Here is a 21,693-nt window from a genome sequence, read left to right as displayed (position 1 = left end):
TGAGCAGACAAAGAGGCTCTTTGGTACAATGAAAGTCAATCAGCGGTTCCTTAGATTTGCTGATGTTAAAATGCAGCCAATTCTTTAGACAACAAGAAACAAAGTTCCCCAACTGAGTCATCTCCTCTATCTCATCTCCCCTTATCGAATCACCTGAGAATTTTTACAAGTGACCTGACCTACTGTTATATTTCTAGTCTGAGGTGTGAAGAGTGAAGAGTAAAGCGGATAGGCCTGTTCCTTGTGGTGCTCCAGTGTTGCTCACACAGTTCTTGAGTCTCACAGGCAGACAGTCCATCATCAGGACACCACAGGCTCATCCATTTGCATATCTCTGAGTCTACCCCTTAACAGCGATGGCTGGATGGCACTGAAGTCACTGGAAAAATCAAATCACATAATCATCACAGTGCTGCCAGCTTTCTTCAGGTGAGAATATGCCTTGCGTATCTATCTATCTATCTATCTATCTATCTATCTATCTATCTATCTATCTATCTATCTATCTATCTATCTATCTATCTATCTATCTATCTATCTATCTATCTATCTATCTATCTATCATATACAGTAGTGCTGTTCATCTATTTCTCCATCTCCAAATGTCTTTCATTTCTCTGCAGTCCACCCGACTTCTTTTGTTTCATTCATCTCTTGCTTTTGCTCTTTTCTTCTGGACTCCTAATTTCTTTTTTCTTTGCTCTTTCTCCATTATCTTCCCCCTTGTCTCTCTTATGATAGTTTTACTTTCAACCCATAGATGCATCATTCAAACCGTTTTTACTTTTTTTTTTAAATTAAAAAAAAAATTCCAACAAGTCCTGGCTCAAATTTGAAAACGCTTGTGTTACAATGGTAATCAGCTTTGTTCATCTCCCTCTTCTGGTCCAAAGCCATGATGTCTGTATTATCCAAACAATCCAGCTATATTTTTTATCGGCAGCGATTCAAGTGCTGGTGATGTTCCTCTCGAAGGGACCAGACAGAGATTAGGAGCATGAAGATGAATGTGTGACTTCAACACGATTTATTCTCCTTGAACCGGAGTCCACTATGTAGAACTCGTGCTTTTGCCAAGTTACAGGACTGCAGGGTTGTTTCTTGGTCAACCCAATGATATTTTTGAAGCAGTGCTGAATAGAAGTGGAAAATCTCCATCATTGTATGCGCTTCATGTGTTAAAATTGCATTATAAATGTCACAGGATTTTTGTACATCATTTTTCTGGAGCAGTAGAATATAAAAGTAGCAGCACAGCCGCCTGTTATAATAATTCTGCAAAGTGTATTTCTTACCATTTATAATGTAGCAAGTTGTATGCAATAGTCAAACGTTATGTTTTCTTAGTAAGCTACTGAACTATGACTTAACTTATATTTCATATATTAAACATTTCCTTTATGTTTGGACATACCGAGCAGAAAACCCCTGCAGCTTCCAAGCTTGTTTTGTTCTTTGGCCCTAGCATACCATCAGTCACGCTCTCTTTTTTCATTTAGTGAGATTTAACATCACAAAGTGCAGACAAGCTGAATAGCATTATTCTAATAGGCATTTAATCCATTTCAAAAGGGTTATTAGTGGATGAGGCAATATATCAGAACTGTGTGAGAAAGCTACAATTAAACAGTGAAATAATGGAAGAACTTTGCTTTGTGTGATTCATTGCTTGAATCGTTACCCCCATGCACATCATGTTGCATTATATTTTGCTTACTGTCCCCTAGATAAAGATGCAAGTACCAAATTTTTGCACTTACAGTTACTTGGACAGAGAAGAGCTCAGGTAGTGTGTTGTAAATTAAATTTTTTGTTTCAATTCAACTAATTTTATTGTCCTACTAGCTGCGGTACCTATCTAAGATAGGTGGAAATCTAAATAATCCACTTACACCTCAGTGTATTCAGCATTAATGTTTGCAGTGCACCATCTGTTGGAATGTATTTTGTAATGCATGGAGTCATGAAATGCATTGCACTAGTTCATTCTAACAGATGGCGCTCACAAACATTTGTAGTAATATAATATATAATTTAATGTAATGTATATTCTGAATTCTACATTGTTCCTGGCTCGATGGCCCAAATTTATCTGGTCACCTAACTGCACGATTTGCAAAATAAAGCCAATTAGCATTTTGCTCAAATTGCTGATTTATCACATATATTAGTGTCCTTGGTTCATGGATATCTTTTATAGTGCCCTCTATAATGTGCGGGACAAAGGCACATTTAAGTTTAAGTGAGAAACAGAAAAATGCTGGCATTATTTTTTTTCTTGCATATGCCAAGGCTCCTTGGTGGGCAGGGCCCCATGGTGAGCAGCACCACCAATGTCGCTTTCATTTTAGGTCCACCTGTAAGTTACAGAGACTCAGTTCTGCTTCAGATATTAAATAAAATAAATATTTTATTTATATAGTTTCTTTCCCAAATGTATATCTCCTGTCATCAATAATTTCCATATAGTGGCTTGCGGGCCTTTTCACAAATTTCAAATTGAATAACGTTTTAAATTACACCAGCTGATCTAATGTGGCTTAACAATTCCAATTATTTTTTAGCAAGTTTACATTAACGGCATACTGTTTTTCCTGTTATCTGTCCCTTTATCTGTCCCATTGTGGTCAGCAACACAGGAGCGCTGCAGGGGACTGTGCTTTCTCCGGTCCTGTTCAGCCTATATACATTAGACTTTCAATAAAACTCGGAGTCCTGCCACGTGCAAAAGTTCGCTGACGACACTGTTATCGTGGGCTGCATCAGGAGTGGGGAGGAAGAGGAGTATAGGAACCAAATCAAGGACTTTGTTAAATGGTGCAACTCAAAACATCTACAAATGAACACCAGCAAAACCAAGGAACTGGTGGTGGATTTTAGAAGGACCAGGCCCTTCATGGACCCCATGATCATCAGAGGTGACTGTGTGCAGAGGGTGCAGACCTATAATACCTGGGAGTGCAGCTGGATGATAAATTGGACTGGACTGCCAATACTGATGCTCTGTGCAAGAGAGGACAGAGCCAACTATACTTCCTTAGAAGGCTGGCGTCTTTCAACATCTGCAGTAAGATGCTGCAGATGTTCTATCAGACGGTTGTGGCGAGCGCCCTCTTCTACACGGTGGTGTGCTGGGAAGGCAGCATAAAGAAGAGGGACGCCTCACGTCTGGACAAACTGGTGAGGAAAACAGGCTCTATTGTAGGCACAGAGGTGGACAGTTTGACATCCGTGGCAGAGCGACGGGCGCTGAGCTGACTCCTGTCAATCATGGAGAATCCACTGCATCCACTGAACAGGATCATCTCCAGACAGAGGAGCAGCTTCAGCGACAGACTGCTGTCACCGTCCTGCTCCACTGACAGACTGAGGAGATCGTTCCTCCGCCACACTATGCAACTCTTCAATTCCACCCGGGGGGGTAAACGTTAACATTATTCTAAGTTATTGTCTGTCTGTATACCTGCATTGTTATTACTCTTTAATATAATATTTTCTTTATCAGTATGCTGCTGCTGGAGTGTGTGAATTTCCCCTTGGGATTAATAAAGTATCTATCTATCTATCTATCTATCTATCTATCTATCTATCTATCTATCTATCTATCTATCTATCTATCTATCTATCTATCTATCTATCTATCTATCTATCTATCTATCTATCTATCTTTAAATTCAGACAAATGAATGTGCATATTTAATTAGGAGAGGGTGAGTCACATGTGTTTGCATAGGGGGCCGCTTAAGGGCTGTAGTAAATGTAATACTAGGGGTTGGCACTGTGTACTAATGTCTCTTTTCTTCCTCCCTTTTCAGACTGCAAGACTGATGGATTTACCACCACTGATATCACTTCCATTTTTTTTCCGCCTGGAACCGCCTCTTCCTGCTGGTAGTCCTCAAAGCCGGACGATCACTGGATGTTCAAACTGTTCTTTATACAGCTTCCAGTTAATCCAAAATGCTGCTACAAGAATTACTACAACAACAAGAAAATACAAACACATAACTCCAGTTCTTAAATCCTCACACTGGCTCCCGGTTAAGTTTAGGGTAGATTTTCAAAAGCCTTAAATAGCCAAAGTCCAGATTACTTGTCTGAACTTATCATGACTTACAAACCCGAGCGCACATTAAGATCTCAAGATGCCGGTCTGCTTATGATTCCAATGATTAATAAAAAAAATAGTGGGAGGTCAAGCTTTTAGTTACAGGGCCCCTAAACTGTGGAATGGTCTGCCTGCTACTATAAGAGATGCCCCTTCGGTCTCAGCTTTCATATCCCAGCTGAAGACTCACAACTTCAGTTTAGCACACCCTGACTAGAGCTGCTGATTAACTGTACAGACTGCATCTCTGTTGTTAGTCATTAGCACTAAAACATAAGTAACATGATAGTTATAATTTGTTACTAACCCTCACCTATTCTGTTTCTCTGGTCAGTACTCAAAAGTGGCACTCGGTGCCACTGCCCACCTGCCAAGTTGTTCTACCTGCCTAAGGAAAAGTAATCTCTGATGGAGGATCTCAGGAATCATCGGGTAGAGGGGTCCTTTCATCAGAGTGGATGGCCCAGACCTGACTCAGCTTCAAATGACCAATACGGGGAGGCAGCTTGTTGGCTGAGTCTCCTGGACTCTGAACAAATCCAAATCAAATTATGTGATATCATCGACTGTTAAATTCTGCTCTGTTCTTGTAATATTTTTATTTTTATATTGTATTGAGGATTACTTGTGTTCTGTTCTGTGTAATGTATTGTATTGACCCCCTTCTCTTTGAACTGCCTTTCCTGAGGTTTCTTCCATTTTTTCCCTACAAGGGTTTTTTGGGAGTTTTTCCCTTGTCTTCTTAGAGAGCCAAGGCTGGGGGGCTGTCAAGAGGCAGGGCCTGTTAAAGTCCATTGTAGCACTCCTTGTGTGATTTTGGGCTAAACAAAAATAAATTGCATTGTATTGTATTGTATTGTATAATAGCAAGTTTGTGATTCTTTTAGATGTCCGAGGCTGCACGCGCGCTTCACTGAATGGATCAACGTGTGTCTTCCTGGTAGCGAGAGGCGTGAGTAAACCATTCGTGATGGGGACTGGGGCTTGCAATTGTTTCCCACGAATGATAAATGTGGAAGAATAATTTTAGGGTAACGTAGCATTCATCTTTCAGTACATTTTGTTGTTCACTTGATCTTTATCTGATTTCTGACATTTATTAACCCTTTATACTATTTCTTTAAGATGAATGCTACGTTACCCTAAAAATATTCTTACACATTCATCTTGTTCCATATGTTTCTGTCCTTTACATTGTGCTCTGTTACATTCATCACCTGCATGTCCTCTCTCACCACATCCATAAACCTTCTGCTTAAGTCTTCCTCTTCTCCTCTTCCCTGGCTGCTCTATCCTTAGCACCCTTCTCTCATTATACCCAGCATTTCTCCTCTGCACATGTCCAAACCAACGCAATCTCACGTCTCTGACTTTGTCTCCCAACCGTCCAACCTGAGCTGACCCTCTAATGTCTTCATTTCTAATCCTGTCTATCCTCGTCACACCCAATTCATATTTTATTGTATTTTATTGTATTGTATTGTATGTGTAAATAAGACGGCCTACCTCATTAGTCGAAAAGACTTTATCAGTATCACTTCACTCTCAAAACAAATTACGCACAAGCATAAGCAGCCATGATGAGCATGAGAAAACTACAACGACACAAACAGACGACGCACACGAATGCATACTATTCAAACACTCAGATTCAGCTGACAGTTATTAATTTTATTCATAAAAGGTGGTACACCAGGCTATCCATAAAATGTTAGAGAACCTCTTTAACTAGATGTTCAATATAAAAAAAAATAAGTTTTTTTCCTACATAAAATTTTTGTCCAATCAGGATTTTTGGAGGCACTGTGGTACTCGGGATTTGTCTGTTGAACTCGGGACAGTCCAAATTGGAACCTCTGGCAACACCGGTTCTCATGTAAGAGAAACAATAGGACAACCATAGAGAGTTGGGGTACCAGCCTCCATATTATTAGATTGAAAGAAAACTAAAGAAAACACAGAATAATTGCGGAGATGTCTTACCAGACATGAGTTCAGGAGAGAACTGACAAAGTCGATGGATCTTCCAGGTTTTTGTACTCTCTACAGGAAGAGGCGGGTCCAAGTGGACAGACGCAGGAAGTGATGTCAGAGGTGTTAGAGCCGTCAATCATGGGGCAGAGAGAGAAAGGCATTAAGAACACAGCGCCAACCCCTGGAGTGGCGGTAGAATTACAGTCACTAGAGCCCTTCAGCTGCCCTTTTCCACACATGTATGACCCCCACTACCACAATATTAGCAGTTTAAATATTATTCTTCTTGTTTTTTTTTATAGAAGCCATTATCAAGGTACTTAGAAGCAAACTATAAAATATCTTGGTGATTAGTTTAAAAAGCAAAAAAGAACAAAATTCAATGCAGAATGCAGGAAGCGCAGTCATAAAATATGTCTCATTTAAAAGCATGTGGAACAAATTTACTGAATCTGTTTATAAATATGCAAGATGAAAAAAATCAGAAATGAAATAATACAGGAAAGGAAAAAAAAATCAGGGTAGAACTCATTCTAAATGTCAGATGGATTTTTAAAAAGTTTATAAAGCAATCCAAGCAATACACAGACTCCTTAAAAGCGAGTTAGTGTTTATTTTTGCCACTTCATGAATACCAGCCGGATCAAATGAATTAGCTTTAAATAAAAAACAAAGAAAAACATACAAAGAAGACAAGCTTTTTATTTTTAATTAAAAGAATGCTCGCCTTTTAACAATAGATGTACAAACAAAATAAAAGACATAAACACTTTCAGAAGAGTCATTTGGCTATGAATGATTTCCCTAAACAATGCAAATGCCAGTTCCATCATCTCTTGAGACAATGAACACAATATGTACCCGATTACTTATTACTCTTTGGAACATTCTAAAATACAGTAAAACTTTGGAGTAACTTGGTCTGCAGGTGTTTTGCAAGACGAGCAAAAATGTTTAATAAATTTTAACTTGATAAACGAGCAAGGTCTTGCAAATACGAGCAGCACGTATTGTGAGCACGGTGAATGCAACCCCAAGCGGACGTGGCCGCTGCTCTGAAACCCCCTCTTAAACGGTAATTCAATGGGAAACAAACACAGCTTTTCATCTCCTCTTTGTGGGATCAGCTGCTAGCCTGCTGCTTGCTACCATGCCGCGTGATCTCACACGGGGTGTCGAACATCTAAAAGACCACGACGCGGCTGTCCTCGTGCCTCACTGCCTTGTCTTTCTTCCTCCAGACATCCTCTGCTCCGGTCGGGGCTTCCGAGCCGTCGTGCCCCTTTGAGGAGGAAGAATTTGTGTTCTTTTGATCGAGAGGTAGAGCTGTGGCGACCAGTTTTCGCACCTGAAAGAGACTTGTGCTTGTTCCGCCTGTATTCGAATAAAGTTTCTGTCTCTTGAAAACCTTGAATAAACTTGTGCAACTTTGTGACACAAGCGTGACAGTATACACTTTGTCTGCCGATCATTATCTAATCACAACTGAGCTGATGGTTCTTCTCCCTCTCTCTCTCGCTGTGGGATTGTGGGTAATCATCTCCCATGCTCAGTCTCAGTCGGCGTGCCTCACTTGTATAATCAACATCTGTACGAGCTTATACTGTATACTAAGGCATTGTGACCATGTGTGTGTGCGTAATGATTCTTTTCAAAGGTAAAGTGCAGGTTAATTTGTTTTATGTATTTTTACTTTATATTTTGTATTAATCATTTTTATATGAATGTTTTTGCCTTGTGGAACAAATCATCTGAGTGTCCATTATTTCTTATGGGGAAATTCGCTTTGATATATGAGTGCTTTGGATTACAAGCACGGTTCCGGAACGAATTATGCTTTTTATGCTTGCAAACCAAGGCAGCACTGTACTGTGCAGGACCTACTGGAGCTTACAAGTTTTGGATTAATGGGAATAATTCAGCTGGTTTAGATAAATGTGAAAGGTTACATGTCCATCCATCCTCTTCTGCATATCCGAGATCGGGTCTCAGGGGCAGCAGCTTCAGCAGAGATGTCCAGACTTCCCTCTCCCCGGCCACTTCTTCTAGCTCTTCCGGGGGAATCCTGAGGCATTCCCAGGCCAGCTGGGAGACATAGTCCCTCCAGCGTGTCCTGGGTCTTCCTCGGGGCCTCCTCCCGGTTAGAAGTGCCCGGAACACCTCACCAGGGAGGTGACCAGGAGGCATCCTGATCAGATGCCCGAGCCACCTCATATGACTCCTCTCGATACGGAGGAGCAGTGGCCCTACTCTAAGCCCCTCCTGGATGACTGAGCTTCTCACCCTATCTTTAAGGGAAAGCCCAGACACCCTGCGGAGGACACTCATGTCAACCGCTTGTATTCATAATCTTGTCCTTTTGGTCACTACCCACAGCTCATGACCATAGGTGAGGGTAGGAACATAGATCGACCGGTAAATTAAGAACTTTGCCTTTCAGCTCAGCTCCTTTTTCACTATGACAGACCGATGCAGAGCCCGCATTACTTCAGACACCACACCGATCCACCTGTCGATCTCCCGCTCCATTCTTCCCTCACTCATGAACAAGACCCTGAGATACTTGAACTCCTCCACTTGAGGCAGGATCTCGCTCCCAACCCTGAGGCTGAGGACCATGGTCTCAGATTTGGAGGTGCTGTTTCCCATGCACCCTCCATGACCCTGCCAAGGGTGTAGAGCTGGTCCACTGTCCCGCGACCAGGATGAAAACCACACTGTTCCTCCTGAATCCAAGGTTCGACTATCTGACGGACCCTCTTCTCCAGGACCCTCGAATAGACTTTTCCAGGGAGGCTGAGGAGTGTGATCCCTCTGTAGTTGGAACACACCCTCCGGTCTCTCTTCTTAAAGAGGGGGACCACCACCTCGGTCTGCCAATCCAGAGGCACTGTCCCCAATGTCCATACGATGTTTCAGAGGCGTGTCAAACAAGACAGTCCTACAACTTCCAGAGCTTTGAGGAACTCCGGGCGTATCTCATCCACCTCCTGGGGCCCTGCCACCAAAGAGTTTTTTGACCACCTCGGTGACTTCAGTCCCAGAGATGCGAGAGCCCATCTTCGAGTCCCCAGGCTCTGCTTCCTCATTGGAATGCATGTTAGTGAGATTGAGGAGGTCTTCAAAGTACTGCTCCCACCGACCCACAATGTCCCGAGTCGAGGTCAGCAGCACACCATCCCCACCATACACCGTGTTGACACTGTACCGCTTCCCCCTCCTGAGATGTCGGATGGTGGACCAAAATCTCCTCGAAGCATCCCCAAACTCCTCCCACGCCCGAGTTTTTGCCTCAGCAACCACCGAAGCGGCATTCCGCTTGGCCTGCCGGTACCTATTAGCCGCCTCTGGAGTCCCACAGGACAAATGGGTCCTGTACCACATGTGGTGATCAGTTGACAGCTCTGCCCCTCTCTTCACCTGAGTGTCCAAGACATGTGGCCTCAAGTCCGACGACACGAACACAAAGTTGATCATTGAACTGAGGCCTAAGGTGTCCTGGTGCCAGGTGCACATATGGACACCCCTATGCCTGAACATGGTGTTCATTATGGACAATCCGTGACGAGCACAGAAGTCCAATAACAAAACACCATTTGGGTTCAGATCGGGGGGGCCACTCCTCCCAATCACGCCCTTCCAGGTCTCACTGTCATTGCCCACGTAAGCATTGAAGTCTCCCTGCAGTACGAGGGAGTCCCCAACAGGGATGCCCTCTAGCACCCCCTCCAGGGACTCCAAAAAAGGTGGGTACTCCAGACTGTTACAATATAATACAATACAATTTATTTTTGTATAGCCCAAAATCACACAGGAAGTGCTGCAATGTTCTTTAACAGGCCCTGCCTCTTGACAGCCCCACAGCCTTGATTCTCTAAGAAGACGAGGAAAAACTCCCAAAAAAAACCTTGTAGGATTAGGCAATAATACAGGGAGATTCATTTGAAAGAGGCCCCAGATATTCTGTAATAATTCTCGTTAGGATGGAGCAATCTGAACGAAACAATGTGCAATGTGCTCCTCAGTGTATGGAGCTTCAGACAAGCTGGGATGCCCCTGCGTCGGAGCATTGAGGTGGGCGCTAAACAGCCATTACGACCTTTAACCTCCGTTTGCAACTTCTGGGTGTCCCGTACCCCTTCACTCAGTCACTTGACTTCTCATCAAGATGGTGGCGTACAGTATTGGGCAGCACGTCTTCATGGTGCAAACCTATTGGGTCACCAATTCGTTTAAGCGATGTCAGAATCTACTGGATGATTCTGAGTTAACAGAAGGTTACGTCTGGCAAGATGGAGCAATGTGTCACACATCGGCAAGGAGCATGGCAGAAACGCAGTCCTTCTTCGGTAACAGGGTCATTTCAAAGGGGCTTCGGCCACCATGGTCACCGGATCTGACACCACCAGACTTCTTCCTTTGGGGTATGCTCAAAGGAAAAGTCTATCAGAACAAGCCTCACACTGAGGAAGATCCAATGTGAAATTGCTATTCCCACCCGAGACGCTTGCTGATACATTCAGGAACATGGAGTGCTGCATCAAATTGTGTCTGGCAGGAAATGGAGACCACTTCCAGCATCGCATGCAATGCAGTTGGTTACACATACGTCAAGGTATACAGCGTATTTTATTGGTTCAGATTGTTTCATCCTAAAGGGAGTTACAAAAGGAAATCTGGGGCCTCTTTTGAGTAAATCTTCTTGCATTATAGAATATGTAACAAAGAAAATGGTAAGGTTGAACAGAAAAAGCAACTCCAGTTAGAGTGTAGAAAAAAACAAAACAAAATCTGCAGGGGTTCCAAGGCCAAAAGACCACCGAGCCCCTATTGGGCATTCTACCTAAATCAGTCCTTATGGTTTACAAGTTTCACATTGAAGAAACTGAAGATGACATAGGTCATGTGGAAATCTGGGACACCCATCTTTCAATCCATAAACACAGGGGGCAGCATGGTACCTTGATCAGGTGGTGGTGGCACAGATCGCCACACAGATGGCAACACTTGCAGTCTGGATGTCTCCTTGGTACATTTTAGACCAATTTTAAATGAGATAAATGTGTTTGATGAAAGACCTTCAGTTGAATTATGGAATGCTGGAGTGTATTCTATGGATGGTTGAGTTCCACTCCCTTTCTGAGATGCCAAGTGAAAGGTCCTTTTCCCACCATTCATTAGGATCACTAAATGGAAATATTTCTACATATTGTTGAAATACTGTCTGAGTCTTCATCAAGACTTACCAGTATGGCCTCTTAGATAGACATGGGTGTAAGATGTGGATAACTGGGTAGGTTTCTTAAAAATTTCTAATTTGTATATAGGGTGACCGGCGGCAAAGAGGCAGTTGGGCGCAGGGAGAAAGTTTGGGGTACCACCCCGGTAGACCTGTTTAATTAAACCATAAAGTCCAACAAGAAACCAAAATAACGTGCAAGAACCATGTCGGCCTTCTGTCAGTTCTTTGTCTTTTCTCACTCATCAGTTTGAAGATGCCACCTTTCTGACTCGTTTATTATGACAAAATGACCGGAAGGGGTGGAACTTGTTTTGGGATGTCACGGCTGGTCATGTGTGCCCTCACTGGCCATCTTCTCTGCATTGTGGAAAAAGAAGAGGTTTCTGTTAGAGACAGCGGCCCTCTCATCCCAGAGTGGTAGTGCTTCCCTCCATTGAGCTTGTTTGCAGATGCCTGGCAACATATGCATGCCCTAGAGGAAGGACAGGTATCCTTGATGGGAAGCCATATTTGAAATATTTTGGGAATTATGAGTCAACCTGGCTGGAATGCCTTACATTATTCATCATGACATGGAGAGAAGGTAATAAGTGGACTGGGCAAACGTGAGTGCCGGGAGCAACTCATCCCCCCACACAGCAGGTGGCAGTGTTTCTCCAGAGTAAACCCAGTTAAAACACTTGTAGGGTGGCATAGGACTTGGAGTCCAGAAGTACTTAGTACTTAGTACTCTGTCTAGGTTTTTGGGTGCCATAAGGGGGTAATGCCAAAGGATGACTACCCCAGTTTACGCCTAACATGGAAGTGCTCTGAATGACCAATCCTGGGATACTGGATGCAGTCCTGGTTCCGGTTAAAAAGAAGCCTGCTGCCTCCCGACTCTGACTCCCCGATTTGAGGCATTCAACTGGAGGTGGAAGGAGAAGCTTGAGCTTCTTTGTTTTTATAGTTAATGGCTATGCTTCATTCTACAAAGTGCTGGTTGGATTAAAAAATTTATTATTTGAACTCATGACTGTCTTGGGTATTATTGGATCTGGGGTTTGTAGCTCAGTGGCTCCCCCTACGGGAAAATTAAATTTGAAATTTTTGTAAGATTGAAATAAATTGCCTATATAAAGGTCTTTAAGTGTCCTAGCCACTTGATTGTCCATAGATAAGATAGGTTTGAGAGGGTGGAAAACAAGTGATTATTGTGCATAACAGCAAAAGATAAGTTTCTTTACGATGAAATGTGTGATGCATTGGGTTCATACAGTATTTCAAGTACGTAACTGCATTGCTTGTACATTGATGACAGTTAGCACTGAATGCAGCACAAAGCAGAGCATACAAGGAAAGTTCAGAACAAGATTTCTTTTCTATTGCAAGCCAGGCCGGTGTAGACTCATGAACCTCTGCCATGACATCACGGGTCAAACGTGTGAAGGTCAGCAAATACAACTCTGTTTGATGAATGTGAAGTTAGTTGGTGGACAGTCTGCTCCTGGTTTCTTGTTGACTACAAGTTATATTACTACATTGACTATTACAATTTTGGTATCTGTATTCTGGTTTTGACTTTTTCTTTTCTGACTTCTCCCAGACCTTTTTAAAAGGATTGTTTGATCTGCCTGTGTCACCCTATGCCAATCAAAACAGGGTCTGCTTATTAAAATCCAGAAAAACTTGTAAATAGAATCATGCTAAGGCGACTATTTTAGAGCATGTTTTTATGAAAATTGGGTGTTGAGTAATGACTGAAGCTTGTTTGGCTTTCTCACATGTCAGCAAAATTAAACTCCTTGGACAATATCACTTTCTTGCTGAAGCAGCGAATTCTTTTCCTGGGTCCTTCTACTGCAGGCAGACGGTGCTCATCTAAATTCAAGAATGGCGGGCCTCTCGTTCAGTCTGACAGGTGTCTGGAAGCTGCATGGAACTGCTAATCTCTTTGCAGAGATGCCAACCTCCACGGGGCTGCCCGTCTGTTGTCCCACAACCTTCTGCTAATTTCCTTTGTGCTGAATTCTGTTTTCTGTCTTTTACTGGCTTATTTAAATTGAAAAGAGAGGGGATGTGAGTGAAAATTTGGAAAAAAAGAGTCACAGCAAGGGAGCAACATTTTATTAGATTTGAAAACTACATGAATCAAATACTTTCTGTAAACGAATGCAAATATATCAGAATGTCATCCATTCTATTTTTCATGGTTATAGATAGATAGATAGATAGATAGATAGATAGATAGATAGATAGATAGATAGATAGATAGATAGATAGATGAGTGTGTTCTAAGTTATGTATTTTCACCACAGGACAAAATGGGGCGCTGGCACTAACCTGATCCTCTTTTGCTCCCTCCACAGTGTGTAGAAGATGCCCAGTGTGGGTAATTGACTCTGTCTCTTCTGTTTTCCCCAATACATATCCTATGGTTCCCAGGAAGGAGGTGTCATTTAATACAAGATCACACTGCAGGATGGACTTCCTTTCTGCCATGACTTTCCTAGGCTTACCAGCTAAGAGAAAATGTTCCTTTCGAAGACCCTGCTTTTTGTCTTTTTCACTTTACTAAATGGGGATGACAGAATTGGTGCTCCAATATTGTCTCTCTGCAAACATGCAGTTCCATCAAACCACCAATAGACTGAAAATATGAATTTTTACAGAAGTTCAGTAAATACTGTACAATCATAAATAAATATACACTAGAATTTGAAGAAGAAAGAATAACTACAGACTTTGTAGTTACAGTTGCAGTGAGGCGCTACTGGTGTATTGCTATTGTTACAAAGGAAGTAATCATCTCGTTTCTTGATGCAATTCTGCTAAATAATTAATTGGCTAAAAGTTGTGTGTCAGAGAGAGGATGTACAACATTGTTCATAATGGCATTCATTTTGTTGAAAAAATGCTGTTATTTCTCCATGATGTGACTGAAGTGTATTCAAATCCAATTAAATGAATGTCTGTAATGTGCTTTTTAATAATGTCTTAATTGTTTAATTTGTAAATTTCAGTTGAGAAGCAGAGGGGTAAATCTAGTAAAAATGTGTTCTCAACCCCAACAATAACAAGCGCACTATATATATATATATATATATATATATATATATATATATATATATATATATATATATATATATATATATATATATATATATGACCGGCCTGACATGCGAACAACTTGATTTACGACCAAAATTTTTATTTTGATTTACGACCAACATCTTGCGTTACGACCTGAATGCGGTCACGTGTATCCGCTTGCGCGATTGTAAACAAACAGCCGAGAGCGTTCGTAAGCATCAGTCGGAGCCCAGATACATGTGTTTGTGGACGTAATTTCGATCAGTGCAGTGATTTATATAATTTTTTTCGATAATTGCTAAGGAAGGAAGAGAAGGTAACGAAGTTAAAGAAAGCGATCACAATTGAAACAAAGAAGGAAATTGTGCGGAAATATGAGAGTGGTGTTCGTGTGACCGATCTCACTAATATGTACAGCATGTCAAAATCCACCATCTCGACAATTTTACAAAAAAAAGATTTGTATAAGGAGGCTCCTTCCAAACAATAACCACCTTTCATTTCATTCTTCTCCTCCTCCCTTCCTGCAGCCCAAAGATGTCAAATTAAATGGTGAGTACAGTATGAAATTGTTGTTTCTGGTAGGCTAGGCACTTTTTATAACTTTTTGGTTAGTACATTAGAAAAATTATTGGTGTTTTGGTAAATTATGCACATTATACAACCCTTTTTTATTATGAAAAGGTTAAGTAAGTGTTGCTGTGGGAGGTTCAGAACGCATTATGGGTATTTCCATTATTTCTTATGGGAAAAATAGTCTTGACTTACAACCAACTTGAGTTACAACCAGCCTTCACGAATGAATTGAGTTTGTAAGTCAAGGGTCCACTGTATATATATATATATATATATGTGTGTGTATATATATATATATATATATATATATATATATATATATATATATATATATATATATATATATATATATATATATATAATATTGTGGAAGATGGCCCGGACACAGACAGGTGGACACCGATGGTTCACCCAACGCATGTTTATTAACACAGTCCATATTTACAACCCCAAAACTCCCCCAAAGTCCAGGCCTCTACTGAAATGCCTCTCTCTTCAGGCCTCCTCCGTTCCTCTCCTCCCGAGCTCCGTCCTTCTCTGCTCCTGACTCAAGCCATTGAACTGAGGGAGGCAGCCCCTTCTATAATCACCCGAACGTGCTCCAGGTTCCTCCCGATTAGCTTCCGCCAGCACTCCTCAGTGTGGCGGAAGTACCGGCTGCGCACACGGAAGCACTCCGGGTGTCCCTGATCGTCTATCCTCCAGTACTTCCGGGTGTGGTGGAATGTGCTGAGGACCAGGGCTCTCCAGGCATCGGGGCGCCCCCTGGCGATGACCACAGGCCCCTATAGGGTTGAGCTTCCAAGCTCAGTTCCCATGGTCCCCAAAGCCACCAGGGGGGTACCATCCCCAGCCACATGCCACTATATATATATATATATATATATATATATATATATATATATGGTTGAAAATAGTTTACTGTCAAATAAATGCAAAGAGTACACGACACGTGTTTCGCCCTCATTCTGGGCTCATCAGGTGTACACACTCCACTGCACTCCCTCTCGGGAATCGAACCTCGGACGTCAGCGTCAGAGGCGATGCCCCTAACGTTGCGCCACGGCGTGTGGTTCGTTTATTTGACAGCATGTAGATCGGGGTAATTACATTCACGGCATTCGTAGTCTGTGTCACAATCTGATTGTATGGGTGGTTACCTACCACGAATGCCATGAATATATATATATATTCATTGCATTCGTAGTCTGTCCCGACCAGATTGTATGGGTGGTTACCTACCAAGTAACACATGTGGTTGGTCTGTATATATTGTGGTGGACGGCTGGGTCCCATGTCCGGCTGGGACACCCCTTCGACGTATATTCCGGGGGAGCAAGCATGGGCTGCTCAATACCTCCACCGGGATGCTTGGTGGCACCCTCCCTGGCTGATGGAGGTGCCTCAGCTCCCTGCAGTGCTCCATGGGAAATGGAGTTCTCCTCAGCCCTGTTGGGATCTGGGGTGGCCACCAGGGGGTGCTGCATGGATCCCTGAGCCCGGCTGGACGAGTCTTCAGCCCCACCTGGAAGTGCAACTGGAAACAGGTGATCAAGCACCTGGAGCACTTCCGGGTAGGCCATAAAAGGGGCCAGCAACCACCACTCAGGAGCCAGAGTTGGGAGGAGGAGGACGAGGTTACCAGGGAGGAGTGGTGGAGGAAGAGAGAGTACTTTATTGTGGGTTTTATTTGGGGTTTTGTGCTTGGGACTGTGTACTGCCTGTGGGACATGGGGAAGATGTGCGCCCACAGGTAAAGAAAAAATAAATCATATTTTAATAATCATATAATTATTTTACATGTGCCTCCGTGTCCAGCCAGTGTCAGGTTGGGCACCTATATAGCGCCTTTTCCACTATATATCTTCTTCTATAATACGCTACCATGGCTGTTCGTTTGTCTGTCCAGGATTTTAAATCACCTGTAGCTCGCAAACCGTTTCACCTATTGACTTGAAATTTGGTACACATATACTACGTGACGTCTACTATCCACTTTCAGGGTAATGATTTTATTACTCTTTTTATTTTTATTTTATTTTATTGTAGAATCAACTCTCGCCAGTGCACAGCAGGATGGCTGTGCAGCACATGCGTATGGGCGCCGTTCTCATTCTCTACCACTTTCGCTAATCATTCTTGAGGCAGATTAAAGACTTAAGTGCCAGATTAAGTGAAAAATTAAAGAAAACTACTAAGTAATTGCAACACAAAAACTAACTTAATCAGTTTTAATGCGAAAAGATGCCGACGAAACAAGAGAAGCAGCAGGCCACTAGGGTGGAGTAAAGAAGAGCTGCTCAGGAAGCAGCAAGCACATCAACTTCTGAGCAAACGAATGCTAAACATACAGAGAAAGAGTGTGAAAACTAGGAATGCTCAAGTCAAGCATATTCACTGCACGTTATCGTGCAGTGCGCCGTTACTGGTGTATATATAAAATCCAACATCTGTCTGTATGTATGTCTGTCCGCTTTTCACGAGAGAACTACTTAAAGGATTTAGATCGGGTTTTTTTCTATAATTTACTTGAACATTCCAGTTGATTTTGCGACTTCTCTCATCGTGCTAAGCATCATAGTTTAGCTGTGGCACCGATTTATTCGAGCGAATCCGAGAGAGAGGCTGTGGGTTGAAAATACGACCAACAAAAAGAATGAGGTCAAAATCCCTTGCCATTTACTATAGACTGTTCCTACTAATGTTTATGCACTACTGTTCTAGCGCCCGTTATTGTAACGGGCTAAATGACTAGTATGCAATAATCTCTTACCTTCAGTAGTAGACAAGCCTCCCAGTTTTTCCAGGGCTTCAGGTTTCTGCATTCTATCTATCTATCTATCTATCTATCTATCTATCTATCTATCTATCTATCTATCTATCTATCTATCTATCTATCTATCTATCTATCTATCTATCTATCTATCTATCTATGATGCTTTGTGGCCAATGCTGATGAATTCAGCAGCAACACTGAACTGGTCAAGGGGGTTTGATTGCAATGAAATGGATGTTAAAAACATGCAAGCCAAATTATAATCTTCTTATCTGGTGTCATCTAACACTTTTAATTTGTTTTTGGGCTATATATTATTGAACAGAAAAAAAGACAATATATCTTGGAAGTTTTCAGTGTAGCTTCTTGCTCATCTTGTTCATCTTCTTTCAGCTTGCTCCCATTAGGGGTCAACACAGTGGATCATGTGGTAGAAATTTAACATCTTATTAAAGAAAGAAACATCCCCTAACAGGACAAATCAGTTATCAGGCAGGAGAAAAGCTGTTCATTGTATCTTTTAATTACTCCTCAGCCAAATTCCTTAGAGGGGGTCGGCGTCCAACTTGTTAGAGAGGCAAGTGGCTTTCAGCCACGTGAGATTGAGCAATAAATAAATAGATAAGCAGGATTCTGAGAAATAAATTCATGCATTTATTTCTAGTAGGATTGACTACTGCAGTGTGGTGTTTACTGGATGTTCAAACTGTTCTTTATACAGATACCAGTTTATCCAAAATGCTGCTGCGAGAATTATTACAAGAACAAGAAAATACAAACACATAACACCAGTTCTTAAATCCTTACACTGGCTCCTGGTTAAGTTTAGGGCAGATTTCAAAATCCTCCTTTTAACATATAAAGCCTTAAATAGCCAAGGTCTGGCTTACTTATCTTAACTTTTCATGACTTACAAACCGGAGCGCACATTAAGATCTCAAGATGCCGGTCTGCTTATGATTCCAATGATTAATAAAATAACAGTGGGGGGTCGAGCTTTTAGTTACAGGGCCCCTAAACTGTGGAGTGGTCTGCCTGCTACTATAAGAGATGCCACTTTGGTCTCAGCTTTCAGATCCCGGCTGAAGACTCCCTACTTCAGTTTGTCATTATTTAACTCAGTTGGTATCACCATTAATTTTACAGAATCAGCCCCCAATTTCAAATCCCGGCTGAAGACTCACAACTTTAGTTTAGCACACCCTGACTAGAGCTGCTGATTAACTGTACAGACTGCATCTCTGTTGTTAGTCATTAGCACTAAAACATAAGTAATATGACAGTTATAATTTGTTACTAACCCTCACTTACTCTGTTTCTCTTCTCGGTACTCAAATGTGGCACTTGGTGCCATGGCCCACCTGCAAAGTTGTTTTGCCTGCCTAACGTAAAGTCATCTTTGATGGAGGATCACAGGAATCACCAAGTAGACAGGTCCTTTCATCAGATTGGCTGGCCTAGCACTGACTCAGCTGTGGAATGACCAATACGGAGAGGCAGCTTGATGGCCAAGGTCTCCAGGACTCTAAACAAATCCAAATCCTATTATGGGATATCATCTAATGTTGAATTCTGCTCTGTACTTGTAATATTTCTATTGCACTGTTATAGTGTATTGAGGATTACTTGTGTTCTGATCTGTGTATTGTATTGTATTGACCCCCTTCTTTTTGACAGCCACTGTACACCCAACCTACCTGGAAAGGGGTCTCTCTCTGAACTGCCTTTCCCAAGGTTTCTTCCATTTTTTCCCTACAAGGGTTTTTCTTGTCTTCTTAGAGAGTCAAGGCTGGTGGGTGGGGGCTGTCAAAAAGCAGGGCCTGTTAAAGCCCATTGTGGCACTTCTTGTGTGATTTTGGGCTATACAAAAATAAATTGTATTGAATTGTATTGTATAATAACAGATCTATGATGCCCTTAGATGTCCTGGGGCTGCACGCTCGCTTCACCGAATGGATCAATGTGTGTCTACCCGGTGCCAAGAGGTGTGAGTAAGCCATTGAACCCCATTCGTGATTGGGACTAGGGCTTGCAATTGTTCCCCACGAACGATGAATGTGGAAGAATAATAGCATAAAGGGTTAACAAATGTCGGAAATCAGATAAAGATCAAGTGAACAACATAATATACTGAAAGATGAATACTATGTTATCCTAAAATTTTTCTTCCATATTAATCTTTTTCAGTATCTTCCTGTCCTGTTAAATACCATCTTCCTCTGTCACACCCATTACCTGCATGTCTTCTCTCACCACATCCATAAACCTTCTCTTAGGTCTTCCTTTCTCCTCTTCCCTGGCATCTCTATCTTTAACATCCTTCTCCCAATATCCCCAGCATCTCTCCTCAAGTCCATGTCTAAATCAATGCAATCTCGCCTCTCTGACTTTGTCTTCCAACCGTCCAACCTGAGCTGACCCTCTAATGTCCTCATTTCTAATCCTATCCGTCCTTGTTACACCCAGTAGAAATCTTAGCATCTTTAACTCTGCTACCTCCAGCTCCAGCTGTTTTTTGGTACCCCCATGGCAAATAAAATCGGAAGGAGTTAATTTAGCCATTTCCATTTTTTTTTTCAAAATTTTGCAATAAGTATGTTTTTCTTCCATGACACCTCATCCCAGAAAACTGATTACTGTTTAGGGAGAATCAGGAGACGTTGGGCTTCTGCTCAATTTACAGATGGTCAGATGTCCAGCAGTGACGAGTGCTGTGCTGTTAAGCCATACAATATGAACACCAGGCTGGCTGGTCTCCAGTGCAAATGTGCTGAAGCCAGCATTTCACAGACACACCAGGACCTCTGCACTGCTCCCTTATGATTTCCTTGTAAGTAACATGAACTTGATAATGGCTGCATTAAAACGTCCAGCACTCCATACTCCACCAATAATCACCTCATATAGCAGGGCCTCTGCATGGGGAGCTGTCAGGGACATGGAGTGCAGTCTAATAAAATTAAATAGCAATTAGTTATTGATGTGAGTGATAAGACTCTCAGTCCTCTTTAAACTCTTAAATAAAAAATAGCCTCCAGGGTACTGCAGTCTTACTTTATGAACTGTGAGTACCAAATAAAATTCACACTTATTTTTTTCTTTACAGATTTTTAAGAGCTTTATGCAGTGTAGGGGATTAATTGCACTTTCTGTTTATGCAAAGCTCCCCTGCTTAGCAGTCAATGAGATTTTATTTCCTTCTGCGACTCAGATTCTGTAGACATAGCTCTAGGAAAAACTTTGAGAAGACAGAAGTCTGTGTGCGCTTTATAAGAAGCGAGAGGAATAATTTAAAAGATCATCCGCTTTCAAAAAAAGAAAAGTTTGTTGTATGTCTAAAATAAAATAAAGAGGACAGTAAGCAGGAAAAAAATGTTTGCCTCAGTGCCAAAAAACAAATCAGGCATTAATTCAGGGTGCATTGCACCATGCTGGGGTTGGCAGACAGAGAGGTAGAGCATTTCATTTAGCAGACTGGAACTAAATTCATAGACGCACTTCAACTGCCAGGGCATTTCATCCTCAGGGGTTTCTTTATAAAACATTTCTGTTTAGCTTGAAGGGTGCTTCTCTGTGGGAAATAGACAAGCAAAGACAAGCAGTGGAAATACACCAACACAAATCTATCTATCTATCTATCTATCTATCTATCTATCTATCTATCTATCTATCTATCTATCTATCTATCTATCTATCTATCTATCTATCTATCTATCTATCTATCTATCTATTATATAGTGCCTTTCACATCTATCTATCTATCTATCTATCTATCTATCTATCTATCTATCTATCTATCAATCTATTATATAGTGCCTTTCACATCTATCTATCTATCTATCTATCTATCTATCTATCTATCTATCTATCTATCTATCTATCTATCTATCTATCTATCTATCTATCTATCTATCTATCTATCATATAGTGCCTTTCATATCTATC

At 41.7% G+C, this 21,693-nt stretch overlaps 1 long non-coding RNA gene across 1 annotated transcript in view; it reads right to left on the bottom strand.

Moving 5' to 3' along the window:
• Positions 1-5,378: 5,378 nt before the first annotated feature.
• Positions 5,379-21,693, bottom strand: part of LOC127530050 (uncharacterized) — a 451,280-nt gene continuing 434,965 nt past the window's right edge. The window contains exon 3 of the long non-coding RNA XR_007936584.1: positions 5,379-5,388. This is a non-coding gene — a long non-coding RNA (uncharacterized LOC127530050). The remainder of the gene's footprint in view (positions 5,389-21,693) is intronic.

Source organism: Erpetoichthys calabaricus, chromosome 13 (assembly GCF_900747795.2).
Source record: "Erpetoichthys calabaricus chromosome 13, fErpCal1.3, whole genome shotgun sequence".
Lineage (NCBI taxonomy): Eukaryota > Metazoa > Chordata > Cladistia > Polypteriformes > Polypteridae > Erpetoichthys > Erpetoichthys calabaricus.
The sequence above is the reverse complement of the archived record's forward strand: the minus strand, read 5'-3'. Positions and strand labels throughout refer to the sequence as shown.